Raw genomic sequence first — 27,277 nt, forward strand, 5'->3', positions numbered from 1 at the left:
ATTCAAAGCCAACTGGCACCAACTTAAAAGAAAACTCCCTAAAATGATGAGTTTTTCCCCCTCTAACATCTGATCAATTTTTATTGATTGATTTTTGAGAGAGAGAGAGAGAGAGAAAGAGAGAGAGTCTGTGTGCAGGCAAGGGGGAGAGGGAGAGAGAGAATCCCAAGCAGGCTCCACACCCAGTGCAGAGTCTGATACAGGGCTAGATCTCAGGACCCTGAGATAATGATCTGAACCAAAATCAAGAGCCAGAAGCTTAGACAACTGAGCCTCCTAGGTGTTCCTGATCAATTATTTTGGACAAAAATGAATGTAAGCCAAGCTGAATTATTCCTAATATCAGAGAAATCACATACAAATAATAATCAGAACATGCATGGGTTATGTCTGCCACTGTAATTTCACTGTAACTTAGTCTCTGAAATAGAACTTCTAAGAAGGAATAAAATACTTGATTTATACTTAAATACACATTAATTATCCAAAAGGCTGAAAAGTCATTACTGTTGCAATGCTTCGCATTTATTCAATTTCATCAGTCATATAAAAGACCTCATTCTCTGGAATAGTTTTTTTCTTCTCTCTCTCTCTCTCTCTCTAGCTGCTTTTATTTTTTTATTTTTTTTTTTTATGTTTTAAAGTTTTTACTTAAATTCTAGTTAGTAAACATATAGTATAACATTTGTTTCAGAAGTAGAATTTAGTGATTCATCAGGAACCTATAACACCCAGTGCTTATCACAAGGGCCTTCTTTAATACCCATCATCCATTTCGCCCATCCCCCACCCGCCTCTCCTCCTTCACCCTCAATTTGCTCTCTATAGTTACGAGTCCTTATGGTTTGTGTCCCTCTCTTCCCCGCCCTTCTTGTATATTCATGTGTTTTGTTTCTTAAATTCACGTATGAGTGCTGTACTATGGTATTTCTCTTTCTTTGATTTGTTTTGCTTAGCATAATACACTCTAACTCCATCCATGTTATTGCGAACGGCAGAACTTTGTTCTTTTGATGGTTGAGTAATATTCCCTCACATATGAATATGCCACATCTTCTTTATATTTTCATCTTTCCATAATTTGGCTATTGCTGATAATGCTACTATAAACATCAGGGTGCATGTGTTCCTTTGAATCAATATTTTTGTATCCTTTGTGTAAATACCTGGTAATGCCATTGTTGGATCATAAGGTAGTTCTATTTTTAACTTTTAAAAGTTTCTTCTTCAAATTTTTATATGCTGTTAGTATATTTTTTTAAATGCTTACTCCATTCACATTTTTTACCCTTATCATACAGTTGTAGATGTTTTTATTTTTCCAATGACTTCAAAATTGTCTCTATTTTTTTCTTGTCTCTACTATTTTCTATTACTTCTCTCCTTTCTATTGCTTTGGCCCAATTTTACAGTTCTTCATTACTTTTCCATCCATACACTTCTTATGATGTATTGAATATTCCATATCAGTCTATTTTCAAACTATGTATTTCTACCTAGTTTTTCCATTATTAATATATATATTTTATCTGATCTCACTGGAATGTTTACATATTTAACTTGACATCTTTGATCCATTTTTAATCATCAAATTCTATTATGATGTAGATTATTTGGTTTAATTTGTGTTATTTATTTCACAGTAGTTATGCTCTCATTTTCTTAGTTATTTCTTCTCTTTAGCTCAGACTTTTCTATTGACATTAATTAACATTTTAGTAAGGGTACCCTGGGTGGGAGATGTTCTCAAAGTTTGGCCCTAGTTCCTTCTTGTTTTTAAGAGAAGTCTTCAAGGATCCAAGGTGGAGTTCATCTCTGTAAGCTGCCCCTCCCACATACCAGGAGACAGTCTCAGAGAAGCTTCTCCTGTTTCTGACAAGGCATGTCCCCAAGATGGTACAAATACCTAATAAGCTTTCAAATTTTCATAGGATCCTCATATGTTTGATTTCAATTAGTTTCATGTGCTACGTCTTGTTTTCCGACATCTCCAGATTCTTGGAAAGGGTTCAGAATAGTAAGTATTCAATAATATTTGATGAGTAAGTGAAGGAACAATCACATACATGCTTTAAGTTAACTAATAACATATTTTGATAAGTAACATTGCAACAAACACTAATTCCTTTTTAAATTTTTCAAGAGGGGGTTTTTATTACATCTTTACATATCACAGACAGATCTTAAGAACTATCTAACATCATGGGGCACCTGGGAGGCTCAGTCAGTTAAGCGTTGGACTCTTAGTTTCGGCTCATGCCATGATCTCAGGGTTCTGAGAGTGAGCCCTGTATCAGGTTTCATGTCCAGTGCGGTCTGCTTGGAATTCTCTCCCTTTCCTTTCTGCTCCTCTCCCCGCTCCTGTTCATGCTCTCTCTAAAATAAATACATAAATAAAATATTGTTTAAAAAAAGAATTATCTAACATTTTGTGTTTTTTTAAATAGGCCATCATTCCTTAGACTTTATTCATTGGCCTGCTGAACTGTTCCTTTTCCAGAGACATAGGTACTATCCGAATATTTCAATAATCCTTGTTTTTAACAATTTTAGCCTGGTAAATGAAAGCACCTGAACTTGATATATATTCAGTGCTGTTTCCTATGAGAATTAACTCATCTTTGTGAGGCTTGAGAAACTGAACAAGCAATAGCTGGTCTGATCAGAACCTTATTTTTTCACACAAGAAATTACAGATTTGAACAAAAGACTCATTCTTCTGAACAACAATGTTGATGAGGAAGTGAGTCTACCCTGATATCGTCGTATAAAGGAAGCCTGATGTGACCCCCGATCATGTTGTTCCCATGACAAGTAGAACTGTAGCCTATTCCTTCCTATGTCCCCAGTTTTGTCAGCCTGAAGCCTTTTTTTTTTTTTTTCCTGAGGTGACTGAGTTCTAATTGATGTGGTTAAAATTCTCTGGAGACCTTCACTATGACTGTGTGTCCCTTCAGAATGATGTTAATATTTTCTGGAATGTCCGTGGTCCAGTTGCTGAGAACGGCCTTTGTTCTTGCAGTGGATACAGAAAAGAGAGCTGATTCCTGTTAGAAGTTACTGTTACTACACCTGTTAGTTACACCTGTTACTACAAGTGACAGATTTAGATTTTGGTGGCCCTGGCTATGCCCACACCCTTTAATTATTGTTTGCTGCAAAATTCAAAACAGAAATAGTTTGGCTCCTCAAAGACCCCAAAGGAATAGAACCAATATACATTTCACTATTACAGAAGGGTGACATATGAGTTAGGTGAGTTAGCTAGGGTAATAATTGTAACTTATTCCAGAACTTGTTCGGTATACCTTAACAATGGATGCCTGAGCTAGTTGCTCATCTGGTCATTCCTTACATAAGCTTTGATTGCAAATAGAAAATAAGTAAGATATCAATGTGGTATTAAGCCATACATAGCCAGGATATAATGTAAGCATGCTAAAATAGATGCTCAAAATGTTTTGAAATCACAGTGGAGAAGGATGTTCATTTGGAATTAAATTTTACAATGCATAGAGCTCTGTGAGAGTCTTTCTTTCTTTTTTTTTTTTTTTAAGATTTTATTTATTTATTTGACAGAGAGAGATCACAAGTAGGCAGAGAGGCAGGCAGAGAGAGAGAGAGGAGGAAACAGGCTCCCCGCCTAGCAGAGAGCCCGATGCGGGACTGGATCCCAGGACCCTGAGATCATGACCTGAGCCGAAGGCAGCAGCTTAACCCACTGAGCCACCCAGGCGCCCCGAGAGTCTTTCTTTTAATCAATAGTGTGGATGTTAATCTCACCACCTGCTCCACTACTTCCTCCCACCTCTTTTGTTTTGCCAAGTCTTCTTCTTTCCCTGTTGTTGAATTAACTTTATATCTTTATTCTAACCACAGGTAGATCTTTCTTATAGGAGCTGAGGTTCGGTCAGTTCGACTTACTATTTTTCTTTAAAGATTTTATTTATATATTTGAGAGAGAGAGAACACAAGAGGGAAAGAGAAAGAGGGGTTAGAAAGAGACTTTTCACTGAGCAGAGAGCCTAACGTGGGGCTCAATCCCTGAGATCAGGACCTGAGCTAAAGGCAGATGCTTAACTGACTGAGCCACCCAGGTGTGCCTTGGTAAGTTTGATTGAGATAATAACAGCCTGAAATGTATTTCTTAAGTATAGCCATTGTTGCTTGCTTCTGAACCTCAATTAGGTGTTGAATCTTACATCTTAATTTCAATATGATTAGCTTTATTTTTCATCTTTTCCTGATCTGATATTTATGTTATGATCTTGTATTTCTCAAGAAATAAAGAACCTTGCTATAATGACTGAGAACATTTTAGTGTAGGTTGATAAAAAAAAAAAAAAAAAACTTGGAAGCCCAAAAATCATATTAAAACCATCTCATATTGGGAAAAATGTACAATGAATCTTGGAATTAATTTTTCAAGTTAAGCCCAATTGCTAAAGGATCTTCGAAAGAAACGTTAAGTTATAGATGGTAATCATATGTTAAAGGATGTTACTGTAGTCTCAAAATATTCTGGGGTTAATAGTTCTTAAAAAATAATTTTTCCAGGCGTAACAGAAATACACAAGTCATTAAGTAGGCAGGGAAATATCGTGTATCACTGGGGAGAAAGGAAAACAATCGTCAATGTTTAGTATTCCAAAAGTTTGGGGGAAATGAAGCTACTAACTGTGAGGAGACTCTGCCTTTTCTGATGCTCAAAATATAGCTGGGAATTGGGAATTCTGCTTGGTAATAAGCTTTTAAGCACATTTGTAGTGTGGGATAAAGTTCTTACTTGGATGAGTGATGTTCATTCAACTAGAGCCGATTTTAAAGGGATAGAATATAGGCCAGCAGATTTCTGTGACACACTCATAACCTTTCTGTAAATGTGCTGCCTTTATTTCTTATATCAAATGAATGCTAGGGTTTCAAAAGATATTATTCATAAATAGAATATAGTTTCTCAAAGGGGAAAGAAACCAGCCCATAACATACTGACCCCTGGGAAATAAAACACCAAATCACTTCTCCTTTAACTCCAAAGGAAGCCTATATTTTTTTATCAGTCACTTTTTCAGGGGAAGAAATCACTAGAGTTTCACCATCTATCTCTGTTTCTATTAGGTTGTCAATTTGGTTTGCGTTTTCATCAGAGTTGGATTAACAGCTGGAAGAAGAGTTGTCTCATCTAAACATTCACCAGGGGGCAATGAGAAAAATCTATTAAATTTGACATAGGACAATGGTACTTACTCAAGAAGACACTTTGAACATTTGTAATGGAAAGGCTACTTTTTTTGTAAAATTTGTTCAGATAATTCTCACAAATGTAGAATTTGTGATTCCCTTTAATTGAAAAAGTACTTTAATTTAACAAAGGAGAAATAAAGAGCTAGATCTATATGTAGTATTAATGAAGGCAATATTATAAATTACGGAATTAATGTAGGGTCCCAAAGGAAAATGTCTTATGATCCTAGTGCCAGATCTAATGCAAAAGAATAATTATACATAATACAAGACACATATTATCCTGAGATTTGTTGAAAGGAATGAAAGAAAAAGGGTTTGGGGATTGCTATAGTTATACCAATAGTGATATATATTTTAAAAATAGTGGAAATAAACATAATATTAATATTTACTAAGGTTCATTACATTCATTTCTAAGGTTTTCTATATATTTTAAATATTTTGTGGTTTTCTTTAGTTACAAAAATAATGAAAACTTTTATAAGAGAAAGAAAGTCTTTATTAATGATGTCATGAAAAGTAAATTTGATAAAGAAAGCCAAAATATTTGCAGAGTTAAATGTAAATTATAATTTTTTTTTGTAAATTATTTTCTACTAATTTAGACTTTCTAATAAAATATTAACCATTACCAATGAGGAAATAAAATAACCATATCCAGGCACCTGGGTGTGTCAGTTGGTTAAGTGTCTGTCTTTGGCTCAGGTCATGATCCCAGGGCCCTGGGATTGAGCTCCGCATGGGGCTCCCTGCTCAGTGGGAAGCCTGCTCCTCCCTCTCCCATTCACCCTGCTTGTGTTCCCTCTCTCACTGTATCTCTGACAAATAAATAAATAAAATCTTTTAAAAAATAAGTAAATAAGCATATCTACTTTAGAGTTAGAAATAACTACCTATGTGAACAGTAATCAATCAGAAATTATATATATATATATATATATATATATATATATATATATATATATAAAATCTGTTTCATTGAGCTTTAAGGAGAGGTATGTATTTATAAATTGAAAATCCTGGGTCAAATGGTACATGAGTAATTGAATCAGAGTTATATAAGGCACAATTTATAAGATTATTTGTATTTTATTCTTATATAAACTATACAACAATTTCATGTTGTGTTAGAAAAACAGTTTCTGTGTGTGAATTCCACAGCACTATTGACTTTAGGTAGCCCCATGAGAGAGAGAGAGAGATTTTGAATCATCATTCTTGTATTACCCTTTGGATATTAAAGGAAGTATCACACCGTCTCTTACCACACACACCATCATAAGATTTTAAGTAGTAAGATATGAAATATATAACTTTCCTTTAATAATGAAGACTTTAATAGGTATGTTTTCTTCTAGGTATGTGCAGTCTGAGCCCCACAAGTCAATTTGACCTTCCGGTTGCTGCTTCAGTTGTGAACATTCCTCCTGTCGATTAGTGTCAGCATCATACGATAACTGGAATTTGCCCGGGCTCTCATATCCACCAAGCATTAGCTATAGAAGTAAAATATCTCCTGGCCCATTTTAACTGGTTGACCTGTACTTCTTGACAGAGATGTTTCAATTACTTTTCCTTCATGACTACTCCTCAAAATTGAAATTCACTTATTGATCATGATGCATCTACAGAGATTTGAAATATATTCATGAAATATTCTGAGCAGTTACACATAATAAACTATCAAACTGTTATAATGTGTCTTCGGCTAGCCCTTTCTCTCAGGAATATTTTATTCATAGTAACAAAGTCTTATTCCCGGGTTAACATCTGCAAAAAATGTGTCAGAAGCAATGTATATGAGACAGAAATAATAACTATATTACCTGAAATTCTTTTCTGGCTCCCTATGTAAACAATACAGTCAAAACATGCTGTATTTTCTCTGATGGAAAAGACAGTATTTGAAATTGCAGAAATAATTGATGTAATGGCATTATTCAATTATTTGTTAATGTTCACTTATCTGTATAATATGTTCATTTCAGACCTGCAGGAGGAGCTATCAGAGAAAGTGACTAATCTAAACCCCTCATACATAGAGGATGAGTCAGGGTATCTATTTACTGAGTACTGGTCATTTTGTATTTTGAGAAATCTTCCAATTTTATCTAAGTTATATATTTGTAGGCATAACATTATTTATAATATATTCTTATTTTCACTTTAATATGTCTAGAACCTGACCTGATTCTGTTTCTCTTCTCTTCTTAATAATGGTTATTTGTGTAATCTTTCCTTTTTCCTGGTAGTCTAAATAGAAGTTTATCAATTTTAATGATTTCAAAGAACCAATCTTTGATTTCACTGATATTCTCTATATTTTTTCTGTTTTCTATGCATCAACTTTTGGCTCTTGTCTTTATTTTGGATTTAATATTCTTTTCTAGTTTGCTAAGGAGGAAACTGAGGTCAAATTTAGTTGAGAAATGCTTTTTTTCTAACATATTTTAATATCAAAATCAGACATATTCTTCTTTATGATCCTTCAGTTTAAAATAATTTCTAATTCTTATTTTGATTTCCTAATTAAAATATTGAATTTCCTATTGACCATATCTAGTGAAATTTTCATCTGAACATCTTATTTTTCATCTTCTAAAAGTTTGATTTCTATAACTTTTTATATTTACTGAGTCTTTGCTTATTTGGATATCTGGAACATATTTATAGTAAGTTTTTAAAGTTTCTTTACTACTGATTCTAACATCCGTACTTGTTCTAAATTGATTTTAACTTATTACCTTATATTCTAAGTATAGTTTGCATTATCCTGCCTTTTTCTTATATTCTAGTGGATTCCAACTTGATGCCAGTAACTATGATTGCTTTTTGTATGACATCTAAAGTAATTTTGCATAGCTTAAGATCATAATATTTTTATCCTTTCTATCCCTTTACCATTTTTCCTTTAGAGTATTTACAGAATTATATTTTATAGTTAGGTCTACTATTGATCATGAGCTAGTTTGAAACCTGTTTCTTCTTTTGAATTTTTAATTGTTCTACTTCCCTTTCTTGGCAAATTATAATTTATGTAACAAATATCTTCATAAATTTGTACTAAATTTATAACAAAATTTAATGTCCCTGTCTGCTAGTTCTGAAATTGAATCAGTTGTGGAATGATTTCAATACATTTATTATTCTCCTCAGTATGAGTCTTTGTTTTCCCCCCTATTGCCTTGCTTGTTTTTTAATTTTATGTCTCAGGCATTCAGATGAGTGACGAACTGACCTATGGTCACATTGTAGAATAGATAAGTTATTTATTACATGTACTGTTGAATTATTATGATAACATGGGCAAAGTTAAAAAGTTCTGTAGAACAGCAAGGTTCTGTACCCAGTGTTCTAGAGTCAAGAAAAAAGCCGGTGGAAGAAGAATGTTTCCTGAAGCAAATTCTGACAAATATTTATTCAATGCCTTACTATTTCTAGAAAGATGGCAAGGAAAGAATACTCATCAATTTTGGGGATAGATTTATTGGCCTTTTGGATTATAAAAATGTCCAAAATGTCCAAGAAATGTGATATATCCTGATACATCAATGTTGGTCCCTCACTAAAATTCTTCCCACATATCCTACTCTGCCTTCTTAGATTCTTTTTTACTCATATCACTTTTCTTATTGTCAAATTCCAGGAATCCCAAAGTGTTATTCCTGGACCCTTCTCAAGAATCATGTGCTGTAGTTTCTTTTAACATTTTGCCTTTAAATGATCCAGTATATTTTGGTAGATATTAAACCTTAAAAAGAGCCAATCATGCTTCAAGAAATGAAGGAACTGACTTTAGTTTGTTGACAAAAAATTAACACCAGATTATGAATAGCATTTTCCACTAAGCTAAGACAACTAGAAATCATTCTGAATATGCTGGAGGATCAAAACCCAAGCATAAAAACAGATCCATGACTTAAAAAAATATATATGCTAATACCATCTTAAAAAGAGATTAATGGATATTTCTTACAGCAATAGGAAAGATAGCTTGAAAGAGAGGAGAGTCTGCAGAGGAGGAGAAAAAGACTATCTGATGAAATTTGAGATATACAATATTGAAATTCTCTTAATTATAAATTACATAATAGGTAGGAGGTATTGTTTAAACATGCATTGAGGGACAAATGCCAGACTTTGGAAGGTCAAAACCAGAAGTATTATCTTTTTTATGCTTCAAAATATTCACAGTGTCCAAAGACACTTTGGGTCTTCTTTCTCTTGCTTGGACAGATGTTGAAAGCAATTGTGTCTCTATGTCTCTCCAAATTAGGAAAGTCACTGACATAAATAAAGTCAGATGATATTAATTATAACTGACAGTGTTAAGATTGGATAAATTCTAAAACTGTTACTCAAAAAAATGGACTACATTATTAGAGCTTAAAACATTGTTTTTATATGTTTAATTGTGACATTCTTTGAGAGAGACTATGTTTCAAGTCAAGTAGACACAAGTAAAATCTACTTGCTGAGCATGGTACTTTCCATTTTACATGCATTATCTTATTTCACCTTAGAACAACTTTCTATACTTCAACTATCTATATTACAGACTGGGAAATGGAAGCACCCTGCCACAGTGTTAATGACCATTTGGGGACTTAGGCCACAATCAACACAGGAAGCTCTTGAATTTCCCTCCTTTTGTGGGTGCATTGAAAGTACAGCTGCACATGGATCAATTCTCTCTGAAAGAAATTCAAAAAGTAGCTAAGTGAATACTATATATTAGGTGACTGACAAAATACCCACCAGAGACCCCACACTCAGTATCATCCAGGTCAGAGGGAACCATCATCTCTGAGCTTCTTCCTGAGGAACAACGAGCTTGGACCACACAACTAGAACCCAACTTTTAAGGTTGCCACCTGAGGGAGGCGCCCCCAAAGCACCTAGATCTGAGAGCTAGTCGGACTTGCATTCAGGAATCCCACAGATACTACAGCATATAAAGAAACAGTTCTTAGTGGGCACAGAAGCATTCAATGGCTAAATGTGCAGGGCTCAGCACAGAAGAAAAGGAGACAGGCCAAAATGCCCATCTTCCAAACTTTCCCTGGAAGGAGTTTGAGTGCTTACTTTCCCATGTGTTGCTTAAGGGTCCAGCTTCTAATTAGCCTGCATATGGGGTGCAGATTATAATCTTTCCCTTGGGAACCTGACAGGTTTTGGCACACTCTACCACTATGAGCTACTAAGAACAGATGGAAGCATGAATAATCAAAAAGATTTGAGAGATAATCAGGAGCTAGGACCAAGTAGATGATAAGAATAGTCCGTCAAGATTGGGAGAGGTGGGTATTTTGTTTAATGTGCAGAAACCAACAGAGAATGTTAAAAAAAAAAAAAAAAGAAAGAAAGAAAGAAAGAAAAATTTGTTACAAACAAAATAACATGAAAAACCTTCAAATCTAATATTTATGTAACAGATTAATGGTTTACCCATATCAGAGAATTACTCAGCAGAACCCTTGTGGGCCAGAAGGGAATAGGGAAATATATTCAAAGTACTGATGAAAAAAAAAAAAAACTTGCCAACCAAGAATACTCTACCAGGCAAAGTTACCCTTCAGAGTGGAAGGGGAGATAGTTTCTTAGTAAAAACAAAAACCAAAAAAACAAAACTGAAGGAGTTTATCATCACTTAGACCAGTCTTATGAAAAATGATGAAAGGAGTTTTTCCAAGATAAAATAGAAAGATAACAATTAGTAATAAGAAAACAGATAAAAGTATAAAACTCCTTCACAAAATATTACCAAATAAAATTCCATAGTACAATGAAAGGACTTTATACCACGATCAGTGGGATTTATTTTACAGATTCTGAAATGGTTCAATATCTGCAAATACCACATCTGATATACCACATTAATAAAATGAGGGATAAGAATCATATAATTTTGACAGGTGCAGAAAAAGCATTTAACAAAACATAACTTTTCATGATAAAATTTTCAACAAATTCAGTATAAATGGGATGTACATCAGTATGACCATGTATGATAAGCTAACATTATATTATATGGTAAGAAGTTCAAAGCTCTTGCTCTAAGATCAGGAAAAATACCAGACTGCCCACTCTTATCACTTTTATTCAACATAGTACTAGAATCCCTGCCACAGCAATTAAGCAAGAAAAATAAATAAATAAAAGACATCTCAATAGAAAAGGGGCTCCCACATGACCTGAGCTTATATGTAGAAATACCAGAGACTCCTCCAAAAAACTATTAGAACTAATAATGTCAGTGAAATTGCAAGATACAAAATCAACACACAAAACATACCTCTTTTATTTTTATACTAACAAAGAAATACTAAAAAACAAAACTAAGAAAACAATCCCATTTCCAATAGAATCCAAAAGAATAAAACACTTAGGTATAAATGTAATGAAGAAGTGAAAGTTCTATACACTAAAAACTATAAAATATTGGTGAAAGAAATTAAAGGAAAAATAAACAAATGGAAACAAATTATATGCTTATGAAATGATAGAATTAATATTGTTAAAAATTTCCAAAATTTATGATATTACTCAAAGCAATCTACAGATTCTACACAAATCCCACAAATTCCAATGGCATTTTCCATAAGAATAAAAAATAAAATCCTAAAATACATACAAAACCATTAAAACCCCCCAATAAAAGGTAATCTTGAGAGAGAAGAACAAATTTGGATATTTAACTTTCTGATTTCAAACTGTATTATAAGTTTATAGTAATAAAGATAGTATGGAATTAGGATATATACATACCAAAAGGCATACGGATTAATGAAACAGAATAAAGAACCCACAAGAAAACTCCAGCATTTGATATATAATCAAATTATGATGAAGGAGTCAAAAATATACAATATGAAAAGATAGTATCTTCAGAAAATGATGCTGGGAAAAATGAACAATGATATAAAAAGAGTGAAACTAGACCTCATTTCATACCATACACAAAAATCAACTCAAAATCCATGACAGACTTGACCCTAAGACCTGAAGCCACTGAACTCCTAGAAGAAAACTTAGGGAGTATGTTGCTTGACCTTGGTCTTGGCAATTATTATTTTTTTATTTGACATCAAAAGCAAAGACAAGCAAAACAAAATAAACAAGTGGGGTTACATCAAACAAAACATCTGCACAGAAAACAAAACCATCAACTAAATGCAAAGGCAACATATAAAATAGGAGAAAATATTTGCAAACCACATATCCATTAAATGGTTAAAATCCAAAATACACAAAGAGCTCAAACAACCAAATGGCAAAACTACAAAAAACCCATTTAAAAATTGGGCAAATGATCTAAATATACATCTTTCCAAAGAACACATAGAAATGACCAATTGATACATGAAAATTTCTGACCATTACTAATCATTGGGGAATGCAAATTTACCCTATGACGAGATATCACTTGACACCTGCTGGGATGTAAACTATCAAAGAGAAAAGAAATAAATAATGCTGGCAAGGATGTGGAGCAAAGAGAACCCTTGCTCCTGCTGGTGGAAATGGAAACTGGTACAGCCACTATAGCAAGCAATAGAGTTTCCTTTAAAAATTACAAATAGAGCGCGCCTGGGTGGCTCAGTGGGTTAAGCCGCTGCCTTCCGCTCAGATCATGATCTCAGGGTCCTGGGATCGAGCCCCTCATCGGGCTCTCTGCTCAGCAGGGAGCCTGCTTCCCCCCCCCCCTCTCTCTGCCTGCCTCTCTGCCTACTTGTGATCTCTCTCTGTCAAATAAATAAATAAATTATCTTTAAAAAAAGATTACAAATAGAACTAATACATGGTCCTGCACTCCCACTTCAAGGCATACCTACAAAACCAAAATCACTATCTTAGAGGCATAGTTGCACCGCCACATTTATTGTGGCTTTATTCATAAGAGTCAGGGTGAGAAAACAACATAAATAAAGTTAAAAAAAATAAACTCATTACATTTAGAACACAGTTATCTGATGTTAAACTCCTTCACTGCCTTACCTTTTTTCCAGCTTTATTGAGGTAATATTGACAAAGTGGTATATATGTAAGGTGTACAATGGAATGGCTTACTGCCATATACTTATATTTTGAAATGATGACCACAATCAACTCAATTCGCACATCCATCACCTCACATAGTTACCCTGTTTTTTGTACCTTTGCAACGTTTATTTGTGAGTTTGGGAGGAAGGAGTTGTGCATTAATTCAGAAAACTGTGCAAAACAATTATATGTAATCTTCTGAGTTGTTGTAGTCCAAAAGTCTATAAAGATTTCTGCTTTGATTCAATTTCAAGTGACTTATCAAAAACCCCAAAGTTCTTCTAGGCCTAGGCCTATTTCACTGTAACATCAAAAAATTAATATTGAAAAGAAAATCTTAAAAAGCTGCCAGTCAGAAACTATATGTTTTCTATAAAGTACCAATCTGTAAACTAATAGCATTTTTTGCCTTACTTGAAGTTAATGTTTGTTTTAGTTGGGTTAAGCTACCAAAAATCTCCCAGTAATCTAAAATAAATCAGCCTTTAATTTTTCCCCTAATAAATTCCAGTGCAAACATTCAGCAGATAGCTTGGGTCAGAGACCTTGGTTCCTTCCACAGGTGTACTCCCTGAAACCCTATGGACTCAGAGTTGTCCAGGGGAACCTCTGTCTCTAGCTGGTAGATACGGGAAGGGCAAGTGAGTTCTTACCCCCACTCTTCACTGACCCACTTCTATCCACAATCCATTCCTAAACACCAGCCCCTGGGCCTCACCCAAGTAAGAGGTCTGCCTCAGTCCCAGGCAGAACAGAGCATTAGCACTGTTTATGAGAATTGGCAGTCTTTCCATATTATTATTAAAGAAAGGAAAAATCAACCCATCGAATAATAGAGTAAAAATATATAACTACTCAGATAAAAGCAAATACTAGAAGAGAAGAGCTCCATCAGGCAGTTATTAAAAGAACTATATGACATAAGAAGAAAGATTTTCTCTAATCTGTTTCAATCTACACTATCACAATTTAAATATAAAGCCACATGCATACATAGAAATGCTATTTTTCTTTTTTACCTTTTTGTGTGTTATGTTTATAATTCTTTTTCCTAAAAAATTTGTTAGTGACAATGTTCCATTACAATATATGAATGGAAGCAAGATTCTTTTGTTGCTTTTTTTTATTTTTTTATTTTTAGTGTTAGTTGTACATTACTTATATTGGGGCTTCAATCAGATGCAACATTCTAGTCAATGAAACATACCTGAAGCCTTGTACAAGCCGATTTTACAATTTACAGGATTCTGTTATGTTGGCTATACTCAGAGTCAGGTCTTTTTTTCTACACCTATATTCTGTTACTCCAGGTCATGATTTTCCTGGGGTCTCTCCTGAAAATTGATACAAATACAGAATTTCATCATATTAGCTTTTGATTTTTTTCTAACAAAGGCCTTTCTTCACTCTAGCTGGGACCCTAAAGTCCTTAGGCATATGAGACTACCTCCTGAATTTATGTGTCTCTAAAATGCTTCTGTCAATGGCAAGGAAGACATATCTATCCAATCCAAAGATCATATTTCTGCTTATTATTTTGAGGTCCTGGAGAAGCTTATTTAGTTTACTGAGATGAATGATTTAGCTAAAAAAAAAAAAAACCCTTTATGCTAATAGGTATTATGATTGATATGCCAGGCTTTATGACTCACAGTTTGCCATATATATCATCCTTGGGAAAAATATATACTGCTAAAATAGATGGATTTAAGAATCTGAGAGACCCTTGTCTTCTACAGCAATGATGCTTTTAATGTTCCATTAAAAATTTCAGAATTCCCAAGAAGCTTCCTTTCATCTGTTTTTAGCATTCTCTGGCCAGCATACCATATATTCCATATCAAAGTCTTTTGGTTGACGATTTGTGCAATAATTTAAATATTATTCATATGCCATGTTTTATCAACTCCAAGTTACCACTTAATATGTAATTTGTACTAATATGTAAAAGGAAATTATGGTTGTAAATTGTGGATAGTGAAACATTTCTGGATTACTGATAGACAAATTTGTGAAAAATATGCATCTTAACTTCAGTGTAATATGCTATAACATTGGAGAGATAAGTTTAAAGTATTTTAAGAAACCAATCAATCCGATGCTCCCTCTTCTACAATGAAATCATGGAAAATACTGATTTTGCAAAGAGTATTTCTGTATATTGTGTATATTGGTGGCATATTATGTGAAAATTAAAATTTTAGTGTGCATATTTTCTTGTGTCTATTACGTGAAATCCTAATTTGTAAGGCTGGCTGCAGACAGTAGTGTGCCATGCATTTAGGACCCTGGGGACACAGTTGATTGACTCTTGGCAATACCAACCATGGCAATAAATGGCAGGACTCAGACACTTTAACTGAGCACGCAAGTTCTTCAGTTGTGCCTCCAGTATTAATTGGTCCATGATCTCATATGCTAGCAAAAATAGACTATCAACTTTCTTCAGAAATTCCAAGTACAGGTTCAAAGAAGGAAAAGGACTTATGAATGGTACTTTGTGTAAGACACCACTTCCAAGATACCTTGTGGTTCTCTTTTAAATAAAAGTTTATGAATTTGCCCAGTGTGTTTGTCTTGTAAAATCAGTCAGATTCAGGGGGATTTTATAAATAGAAAGTTCCTCGGCATAGTAAAATAGTTTGTAAAAGCCACTGATAAATAGCATACTTGACAACTGTTTTTAGGTTGGGAAGCTATCAAGTCATTAAGTAATTGTTCTTAAATCCTTATGATTGAGAGTAGAAAAATCCAAAAGTAGGTACCCATCGTCTATGATGAGGTATTATTATCATACTTGGGTGTAAAGTCAACTTCTTTCTGCACAGAATGACGTCAGGTTAAAGCTCTAAAATAAATCTGAATTGTTTATATATAATGACAACCACATAAATTAAAACATGCAGGAAATGCAGAATAAATCTCAAGGCATTACAATTCTGTGTAAGGGAAGACTGGCGAAGACTCAAACTTTAGTCAGGCCCCTGGAAATTTCTCTGAAGCCCACCTACGCACTTTCTTATAAAACCCAGTTTTAGTAAGTACCCTGTTCAGTCAGTTTAACCAGAATCCACCATGGAAGTTTCCTCTTAGTAATGTTCTATCCACCGATTCCCACCCTACTCTTGGCTATAAATTCCCACTTACCCATGCTGTATTTGGAGTGGAGCCCAGTCTCTCTTGTATGCCTCTCCCAGTAGCTCATGTATTAAGCATATGCCTTCGGGCTCAGGTCATCATCTTGGGGTCGTGGGGCTGAGCCTCACATCATGGTGGACTCTCTGCTCCGCAGGGAGTCTGCTTCTCTCTCACCCTCTGCCCTTACCGCATGCTCTCTTTCTCTCAAATAAATAAATAAAATCTTAAAAATAAAATAAAAGTTTGGGTGGATGCTGTACCACTAGGACATAGTCAAAGACATACAGAATTGTAATTTAGAAATATGAAAGATTCGTAGAAGCTAGAGTTATTATACCTAAAAAAGGCACTTGTTAGTACATAGTAGCCATAATTTCTCCATCTTAATCTTTTTATAAAGATTTTATTTATTTATTTAATTGACAGAGAGATAGCAAGAGAGGTAGCACAAGGAGAGGGAATGGGAGAGGGAGAAGCAGGCTTCCCACAGAACAGGGAGCCCAATGTGGGGCTAAATCCCAGGAGACTGAGATCATGACTTGAGGTGGAGGCAGACACTTAACGACTGAGCCACCCAGGTGCCCCCATCTTTCTTAATCTTAAACTAAAAATCTAAGCCCTAGATCTTGCAGAAGAATTGTAAACTGAGTCAAGGCTGAATTCTATGTGTAAAGCCCTCAAATCCCACCTTTCAGTATATTTGGTCATGGGACTCTAATCCACATTCATACCTGCACACACAAACTCTGAGAAAGGGGACCCCAAATTCTAGTTTCACCTTAGATGAGAATGCCGAGCAGATCCTGAAAACATGGCGGATCTGTTAGCCACCAGCTCACAAATGGGCAAAAACTGTCCAGAGTCCCAGTTCAGACTCCTTCCAGGGTAAGTCATAGTAATTCTCTGATATATTTTCCATGCTTATAACTGTTACAAACACAATTGGCAGGATTTCAACCTGTTTTTCTAGTTTGTCTTCCCAGCAGATAAACTACGTAAACTGCATGCACAAGCCTACTGCATGCCCGGGCTGTCTACATGCCCTAGCCGACTGCACAGGGACAACGAATTTTCTAGAAAATAGAAATTTGTAAGGACAGTCTCAGAAAAATTGGTAGAAGCAGTTTCTGCATTTTGCCCAGTAGGTCAGACTGAACAAAAATAAACATTCGTCCACGGAGCAAAGGTGAAAGAGCAGGTGAGTACCTTCGGAGAATGACTAACATATTTGAATGCCATTTGGGAATTGAAACCACAGAAAATGCTCTTCGGGGCCATATTTGTCCATGGCCTCCACCCCGAAGTTCAAAAGCAATTTTAAATCACTTTAGTGAGCGGAGCTGAGACGCAGAGATTCTGCACGAACTGAGACAGATGACTGATCACTGTGGAAGCTGTCAGTCAAAAAATGGGGATGATACAGACTCAAAATGTATGGCCCTCAATTTAGCATTTCTAAATTATAAAGAAAAAAAATGTGGGACCATCAGGATCAAGGGAGGAACTGTCAGTCTAAGAAAGTCAATAAAGCTAGTTCATGGGATTTTACTTTTTGGTGTGTCTAATAATACAGTAAGCTAGAGACACTAGAAAACCCAGTGTTTTAAATGATTTTTGTCAAACACTCCCAAAAGCTGTTCTGGGAGGGAAAAAAAATGAAGGACTTGTCAAGTTTGAATACTGTGAGCACAATCTAAAAAGAGATTCCCTCTTGAACTCCTTTCCATCTCTGTTTCTAGAACTTAGATCTCCTTGTTCCAGTGTGAAAATCATATCAAGCAAATGGACATTAGGCTAATTAATCTATGTCGTGAAAAAATAAAATTATCTGCTTTCAAGTTCACTCACCCCACCTCCACCCCCAAACTATCTAAGCTTTTTGTAGAAAGGGAACATTATCTCTTATAGAAGACATTTTAGATACATTTCAATGTAAAATTTATAAGCCACAAAATTCTTATGGATTCAAATCTGTTCAGTTTTTCTATCATCACAGAGTAGAGATGCATAAGAATAAGAAATTAAATTATAATATATGTTAGGTAAAGAATATGCCATTTAGTTACCGAGGCAATCTCCTTTGCCCTGAGGAGAATGAGAGCAAACTCCTAACAGGAAGTACTCATTTGAGCCACACACAGTCATGAGAAGGAAAACCCAGCAGATTATTTTCATCAGTTCTCCTTCTATGTAATATCTTAAATTATAATAAGTATGTTGTAAGTTCTTATAACTTGCCTACAATGTAAAATCTTATTATTCATATATCAGAAAAATATTTCCAGACCCCTACGACCCTTGGCTACCAGCTACTCTGGCCAGCGGGGTCCAGGTGAAACATAGCAAAGAGATGGTGGGCATAACATTAAATAAACAAAATGAAACTGAACTCATCCTCCTTCTATTAAGTAGTGACTTTCTGTTTGACTATTTTTCTTTGAGATTCTGGACTCCTAATTCACAGACTCATTCTTTTCTGATGAAATGGGAGTTTGCCAAATGATTTTTCTGTGCTCTATCAGTGGCCTTTATAAACATACCTGTTTGATCGCTTTCCACTGCCTACATTTCTTTCCTGGTGCTCTATTTACCTAGATAAACATTCTTTCAGTTAAGTGATGTGCCCTGAATGCCAATATCTGACTTGCACCAAATCCTCTGGCTGGCCACACTGAGGACACCAAGAATTGACGTTTTACATACATTGTATTGCAAAGCTAAGGAGAACCAAGAATGTTAGCCTGCCCACCTGTCATCAGCAGTTTCATTTTTCCTTAGCATTTACCATCTTAATGAGTTTCCTAAAATCTTAGCAAGTATAGCTTTACTAAATCAGATCATCTACCCTTCAGAGAATGTCCACTCCCTGAGTAAATTGTACACTGCTCTGTGATAATTAAAATTTCTAAATGAATTGATTAGACCATAAGGAAATTCTTACCAGAAAAAATTATCAAATGAACAAATTAAATTGAAAACCTTTCAAGAATATTTCCCAGCTTGAACTAGACCATTCCCACCTTAAAAATACAAAGAAATTGCATCTTTGTAACAAACCAGACTTTATGGAAAAAAAAAATAGTCCATCTCCCATTTCTTTAGGAGTAAGTTCATTTTTGCTGCTTCATGACCTGGTTTTTGAATGAACTAAGAGCCTTTGAAATAGGAGAATATCACCAGTGGCAAAAAGACAGTTACTCCTACTTTGTGCATAATCATTGTGTGCATAGTTCTTAGCACTGGTGACATATTTCTGGGAAAGTGACCCAATCATATAGATAAAATGATGTGATTTTGGGGACGCCTGGGTGGCTCAGTTGGTTAAGCAGCTGCCTTCGGCTCAGGTCATGATCCCAGCGTCCTGGGATCGAGTCCCACATCGGGCTCCTTGCTCCGCAGGGAGCCTGCTTCTCCCTCTGACTCTGCCTTCCACTCTGTCTGCCTGTGCTCGCTCTCGCTCGCTCTCTCTCTGACAAATAAATAAAATCTTTAAAAAAAAAAAATGATGTGATTTTGAACAACTTTCTTTCAAATTATTTCTTCCACAATTTGACTTACATTGCTAAGATTTATGATTCCCAAAACAACAACTACATCTGACAACATAGTTAGTAGGCCATTTATTATCACAGTTGAGTGTAAAATTTCACCTATAATGGTTGTTCCTGCCTAAATTTCCAAATGAAGAACCAATACATGGTTTTTGCTAAATTTATGCTGTATAACTAAACACCCTGAAAGCGTTTCTTTCTTTCACTTATCTGTGGATTGGATAGAGAAGATTTGTTTCAGGCCTGCAGTCAGTTGGCCTTGACTTTAGGCTTTGAATTCCATTTAGATCAGCTCCATATTGGCTCCACATCAGCTCTGGTTCAGTAACTAGTTTGTGTACATTTCTCTCATCATGCGTCACAGGAGACCAGGAGACAAGGCAGAAATATGGGTAACCTCTTGAAGTCTTAGCTCAGAACTAGTAAGACTGCAATTTCTTTACCAGTTCCATTGACCAAAAAAATCCCATTGCTGGGCCAAATGTACATTCTGGACAATTTCTTACTTTGCAATGTAACAAGCTAGGAGGGAATAAATAAAGAACAATGATCTAATCTGCCATAGCAAATTTAAATACTGGAAACTAGGCTTATAAAGCCTTCCTTGGACAGCAAAACACCCTGTACAATGAAAATGTAACAGAAGAAAATACCTAGCATGACTTCCTATGACGTTTAGGGATATAATCTTCAACAGAAAAAAGAAAAATAATAGTCATGGTAATTGAAACTCAGGCTCCCATGAAGCAAAGAGAATCATGAGTCAGAATAAAAAAATAATTGAATTGGAAAAAATCCACTTTAAGAACTTCTGAATAGTAGATCTATTTCTCTGCAGACAGCAGGGGGAAACTTCAATCATCTGGACATTAGAAGGAATAATCACAAAAAGTTAAAAAGAGAAATGTGTTATAATTCACCAAAGGAGCTTTTGTTATAATCAATCCTTCTTCACGGATAAACACGTGCATATTCAAAGGGATGTAAACAAAATCAGCCGTTTGAACGTGTCTGAATGTTATACCCGGCAGCTGCCAAGATTGGAACCAACTAACCCAGTAGGCCATAGAAAGAATTCTCAAGTTCCTCTACTTGAGAAAAAAAGGATTTTATATAGAAACGGATACTGTTGATTAGTGAGGTTGCGCCACTCTCCTTTAGGGAAGCACTAGAAACTGTTTCATTCATTTGCTTGTTTTTTGTTAAATGGGTAGTTAAATCGTATTAGGTGAAGATTCGGTACACGATGTGATTTTGTTTATACAGATTGACTCGTTAAAGGCAGGCTGAGAGCATATAAAAATTATTGGTTCCTCAACTCCAGTCCAGTCCCCTGATCGCTTGCAACGTAGCTCATGGTTTGTGTCACGCGTGCAACTGGGTTCCGACCAGATGATTCATGGAATAGGATTTGGAAAAGGGGTGAGGCTGAGGGGGGTAGGCAAACGTATTTACTTCCTAAGGTTGTGGCTGTCAGGCAGCAAGGCCCGCCCATGTGATCTTTGTGCCTAGGTCAGAGAGGACGTATTGTGGCCACGCAGTAGGAAACTTCCTTCTCTCCATATGGTGAGCAAGGCGGGCACATTCTGACTGCAGCTAGACTTCCTCTCCAGTCTCACAATTACGGAAGAAGGAACCGGTTCCTCAGAGGACTAATTCTAGGATGTCGCTCTGTTATTCTTGGAACCTCCACCTAAAGCAAGCTACTCCTTAATTCACTGAACTAAACATTTGTTTTTATAAACAAACTAGAAAGCTTTGTCTGATCTCAGGTTTAACGGACGCATATCATGAATTACTCAGACATCAGTTACGGTAACTTCTGTAACTATGCGGACACACACATGGATCTACTACTTTCTTCAAGATATGTCAACAGCTATAATTAAAAGTGATATATTTCGTTTTCTCATACTGTTGTTACTCATTCTGGAAATCAAATGTATTAGGAGTCTCCAGAGAAATAGAACCAATAAGATGGGCATTTGTCTATAAGAAGAGATTTAGCAGGAAGAATTGGCTCATACAATTATGGAGGCTAAGAAGTCTCCTCATCTGTTGCCTGCCAGCTGGAGATTCCAGAAAAGTGGATGGTGTGATTCAGTCTGCACTGGAAGGTCGGGGAGCCAAGGGAGAGGGTGATGTAGATCTAATCCAAGGCTGAAGGCCTGAGAATTAGCAATGTGGAGAAGAGAAGATTGGTGTCAGTCATTAAGGCCAAATTCTTCCTTTCATAGACATTTTATTCTATTTAAGCTCTCAGTGGGTTGGAGGATAACCACCCGCACAGGAGACAGCAAACTGATTTACTGAGCCCACTGATTCAAATGTTAATTTTATCCAGAAACATCCTCACATACCCAGAAATAATAGTTAGCCAAATATCTGGCCACCTTGTCATACAGATGAGTTGGCCCATAAAATTAACTACTACATCAGGTTTATTATTTTTTTTTTTTTGATACACAGAATGGATTGGTTATCTCATTGCTTTTTTATTATTTTGAAGAAAACTTTCCTACAAGAGAATTTATTGGTTTCTGGACATATTTTCATAACTTACCCATAAAGCCGTATGTCACACACACATACACACACAGGGTGTATTTGGTATGGTTTAGTTAATAATACTTGCATTTTATCATTTATGTGTTTTTCATTATTATCAATGATTCAGGATTTTCCAGAAGATTTTCAGTACTTTCCAGCACTTTTATTTAAATTTCCTAATTTATTGGTAAACAGTAGTTTATGGTGGTCATTGTTTCTATATACCTGTTTTACCTACTGTATTCATCTTAAATTTTATATTTTCCCACTTTTCTCCTTTTCTCTTCTTCATCTTTTTTAACTTTATATATCTAAATTGATAAAATATTTCAATTTTCAAAAATCAGAAAGTTAGGACAAAGTATATATATAAGATGTCTCATTACCAAAACTTTGTCTAATCCAGCTGTCAGACTTTACACACATGGTAGTATCTTACATGCATTCTGTGAAACCTTACTTTTGTCACCTGTCAATACAAGCTAAAGGTCTCAGCATTTCCATATATTCAGAACTGCCTTTTTTCTCTAAATGTACAAAATTACAAATTTCATTCAGTTTTTTATATGAAGTTATTTCCAATCTCTTATTTTTATAATCATTGATAAATGAGTCATTTTGTACACATACCACATTGGCATTAAACTATTTCTTCTCAATGACTAGGAACAACCTATGTTACCTGTATATGTATACATAGATGTATATCATATCTATACATCTCTTTCTATGTCTGTGTGTGTGTATGTAAGGGTTTGGGGTTTTTTTGTTTTTGTTTTTGTTTTTTTATTTAAGTTGTCTCTATGCCCAACATGGGACATGAACTCAAGACCCTAAGATCAATAGTTGCACACTCTTCTGACTGAGTCAGCCAGGGGGCCCCGTGTGTGTGTGTATGTGTGTGTGTATACATATATATGTATGTGCATGTGTTAAGCCATTGTGACATGAACCACAAATATCTTGTCCATATTGTGTTTTTTGACTGAATTTCTAAGCTAGTTAGTTTTATAGATCAACTTTATTTTATTTTAAGATCATAGAGTCATCAACGGACTCTAGATTTGGAATCATGGTTTTAGAATCCCGCAAACAGGGCTGGTGATTAAGCACGTGGTAGTGATACCAGGGGCGATTTCCCAGCTAGGGACTGGTCCTGGATTTTCCAGCAGCTGCTGAGTCACTTAGGCAATGTCCTGTTCCAGCCTGCCCTCTCCTCTCCACCCCAGCGGCCCAGGCACTGTCAGACTGAGTTTTCGAGCCAGACCAGGTTTTCTTCTCTCCTTACTGCAACATTATATGCTGAAGTTAAAATGAAAACCCATTCTCTGGAGATAGATGGATCCCCTGAAGAATGCTGGTATGGATTCTTTTATGCTCTCACATATTTTTACCCTGATATACATTATTTCACATGTATTTGAAAATCCTCCAAGACTTCATTATCAGCCAGGTGTTTTTTTCCACAGCAGAGTTGCCTTCTCTTATCAGAACTCATATATGGCAAACTTCAGTTTTGAACAAAAGTATAAATAATTAGTATACAAATTACAAATATTTGAGAATAATTTTAATATAGAGTGTGATTAGGAATAGAGAAAGCTGCATCTAAATGAAATGACAAAAATATATAGTTGAATTTTGAGCAATGCAGGGATTAAGGGCTGCCAATTCCCCAGGAAACTGAAAAACTGAAAAGTTTTGACTCTCCAAAACAACTACTCCTAGCCTACTGTTGACCAGAAGTCTTACCAATAGCATAAACATTAGATCAACACCTATTTTGTATGTTGTATGTATCATATACTGTATTTTTATGATAAAGTGAGAAAGAGAAAAGAAAGGTTATTAAGAAAGTCATAAGGAAGAGAAAAGACAGGTTACCAGCAACAGTCTGTTGATTGAAAAAGTCTGTCTCTAACTAGACCCAGGCAGTTCAAACACATGTTCTTCAAGGGTCACATGGATAACAGAATTTTTTAAAGTCATAAATTTTTGATATTTTAGATTATAACTCACAAAGTCGGGAAAGTTCGATTTTCTATTTCATTGCTCTATCTGGGTCATTATGTGTTGTGTAAGACTCATGTCAAATGGCCCTGTGAATTTTGTTAAACATATACTGGCAGCTCCACATGGGATTTCTCTTTTCACCTATTTACGTGTATCCCCATATGATTTGTGACATGGTTTTGGAACACTATGGATAAGACTATAACATATGTTCAGATCTTTTTCCTTCAAATACTTTAAATCAAAAATCAGTTTTCTTAACTTCGAGTTTACTTTCAAATTAACCAATATTTTCTTCTGGAACACTTAGAAAATCCTTTCTACATTTCAGTCATTAATGCATTTGGTGTTTATTGTGGCCTCATGTATGGAATGGATGCAATGTTTATTTTGAAATGATTCCTCTGCTTGCCTTTACTGTTGATCAAAAGCCCATTTTACATACATCAGATTACAGACATCACATTTACCATGTTTTAAATTTCTGTATATGTGGGTTTTTTTCAGAATTGTTTACTTTGTACTCTACCTATTTATAATCCAATACTATATTGTTTCAATTATTAGAGTTTTAGAACAGTTTTTATCTGATCATCTAGACTCAACTATTCTGTTTTTGGAATGTTCCTCGTTATTATTGCTCATTAATATTTATAATTAGACCTTAGAAACTTATATGATTCCAGTAAATGAAAACCAGACTGTATCTTTATTCAAGTTGCTTTAAGTTAATACATTTAACTTGGAGATATTGTTATGATGTTGAGTTCCTCACTTCAGGAACACAATATAATTTCCTATTTGTTCTAGTTTACTTTTAAGCCTTTCACAAGTACCTTGAGATTTATTATTACATTTTAGGCATTTGCTAAAGTAATTCTTTAGCATTTTATGTATTCTGTCTTTTGTTGGTAGAAATAAAGTCTAGGTCTGCATATTAATATTATATCTTATAAGTTAAGAATTTTCCTATTGCTTGCAATAGTTTTCCAATTGGCCGTTAGATCTGCCAATTGTTTTCAAATTCCTATCTACTGATGTCTAAGTAAATTAAGTATAAATACCTGTGGTGGTCATAAGCATGACTTTTTGTTCTTAATCATACAAAGAATGTGTTTACTGATTCCCATATAGAGAAGATGTGGAATTTGTGGTGTTTATATGTATTTCTATATATTTATATTCATAAAAACTATTAAACTAACCATTCTTCCATTCCTCTGTTATTAACTGTTATCATCATATATGGAGATACATGTCCCCTTAAAAACAATAAAATGATTCATTATATTAATAGTTTCCCAATTTTTATAATATATACATCCTTACAAATAGTTCTAAATGAGTATGATGTATTGCTTTTTGATGATGACATTGGATTCTATCCACAAATATTTTCTTAGGATTTCTGTAACAATATTTATGCATTTGATATTTCCTTAATATCTGTAAGCATGACTGATTAGACACTTCTTAATATAAATTTCAAATAATTATAATGATGTTATAATTACTTAATTAAAATTATATTTCTCTTATTTTTGTATGATATGAAATAACTTCATGAATTTTGAATTTTTTTTTTTTTTTAGGGTTTTTGGAAAACTCCCCTGAGGCACTGTTTGAGCTAAGTATTTTGGGATGTCTTAGAAAACTTTCTCTATTCTATGAATGAAGATTATCTACTTAGACTTTTCTACTTCATCTGAGATTAGTTTTGGTAAATTACATTGTAAGCTGGGTTTTTGTACACATTTGCATGGACCAGTGAAAAATTGAATTTTTGTTTAAAGTTTCATCTATTTTGATGTTCATTCCTCCTTTGCTACTTCTTATTTTGTATGTTTGTATTTCTTATTGTGTCTCCAGATTAGGTCATTGAGAATTATATCTCTTTATACTGATTTTTCCTTAGAGGCAAACTTTTACATTTATATGTATATCAATAGTTTTTCTGTTTTCTGACTCATTATTTTTTAAAATATTTTCTTTTATTTATTTATTTATTTATTTGAGAGTGGGAGAGCGCACAAGCAGGGGCAATGAGAGGGACAAGTAGACTCCACACTGAGCACAGAGCCCAATGCAGGCCTGAATCCCACAGCCTTGAGATCATGACCTAAGTGGAAATCAAGAGACAGACACTTAACCAACTGAGTTATCCAGGTGCCCCCCATTAATAACCTTTTTATATTTGCTTCTTATTTACTTCTACTTTTGAACAGCTTTCTTAAAGATGTTCTAGCTTTGGGTAGATAATTCATGTATTTCATTTAAAAAGTGTTTAAAGCTATAAACACATGAACAAACACATGCATAATGATATGTTTCAAGCCACTTACTGCTTTAGCTCTACTGAGAAAGTCTAATATGAGATCTTTTCACTATTATTTTTTTTTTATTTTTGAAATCATGCTTTTCCGTTTGTATTTCCCCATAGACCTGAGATTTTTCTGCTTTGTCTACTTTATGCAGAGCTTTTAAATTTCACAATAAAATTATCTGTTGCTTCTAAATTTATGTTTCAGTTTCAACTCTTTCTTTCTTTGGATGCAAAAATGATCATTTCTAGTTTGGGGGACTTACTGAGAATTTTCTAGTGAGCAAATATACAATTAATCTTCATAACTCAGACATGGGCATTTGGAAAGATGTATATTGTTTTCTTCTACATTTCTTATTTATTATTACTTGAAAACATTGTACTGAGAAATGCAATACAATACAGGAAACAG

Source organism: Mustela putorius, unplaced genomic scaffold (genome assembly GCF_011764305.1).
Source record: "Mustela putorius furo isolate JIRA1106 unplaced genomic scaffold, ASM1176430v1.1 tig00003858_pilon_pilon_pilon, whole genome shotgun sequence".
NCBI classification, from domain to species: Eukaryota; Metazoa; Chordata; class Mammalia; order Carnivora; family Mustelidae; genus Mustela; species Mustela putorius.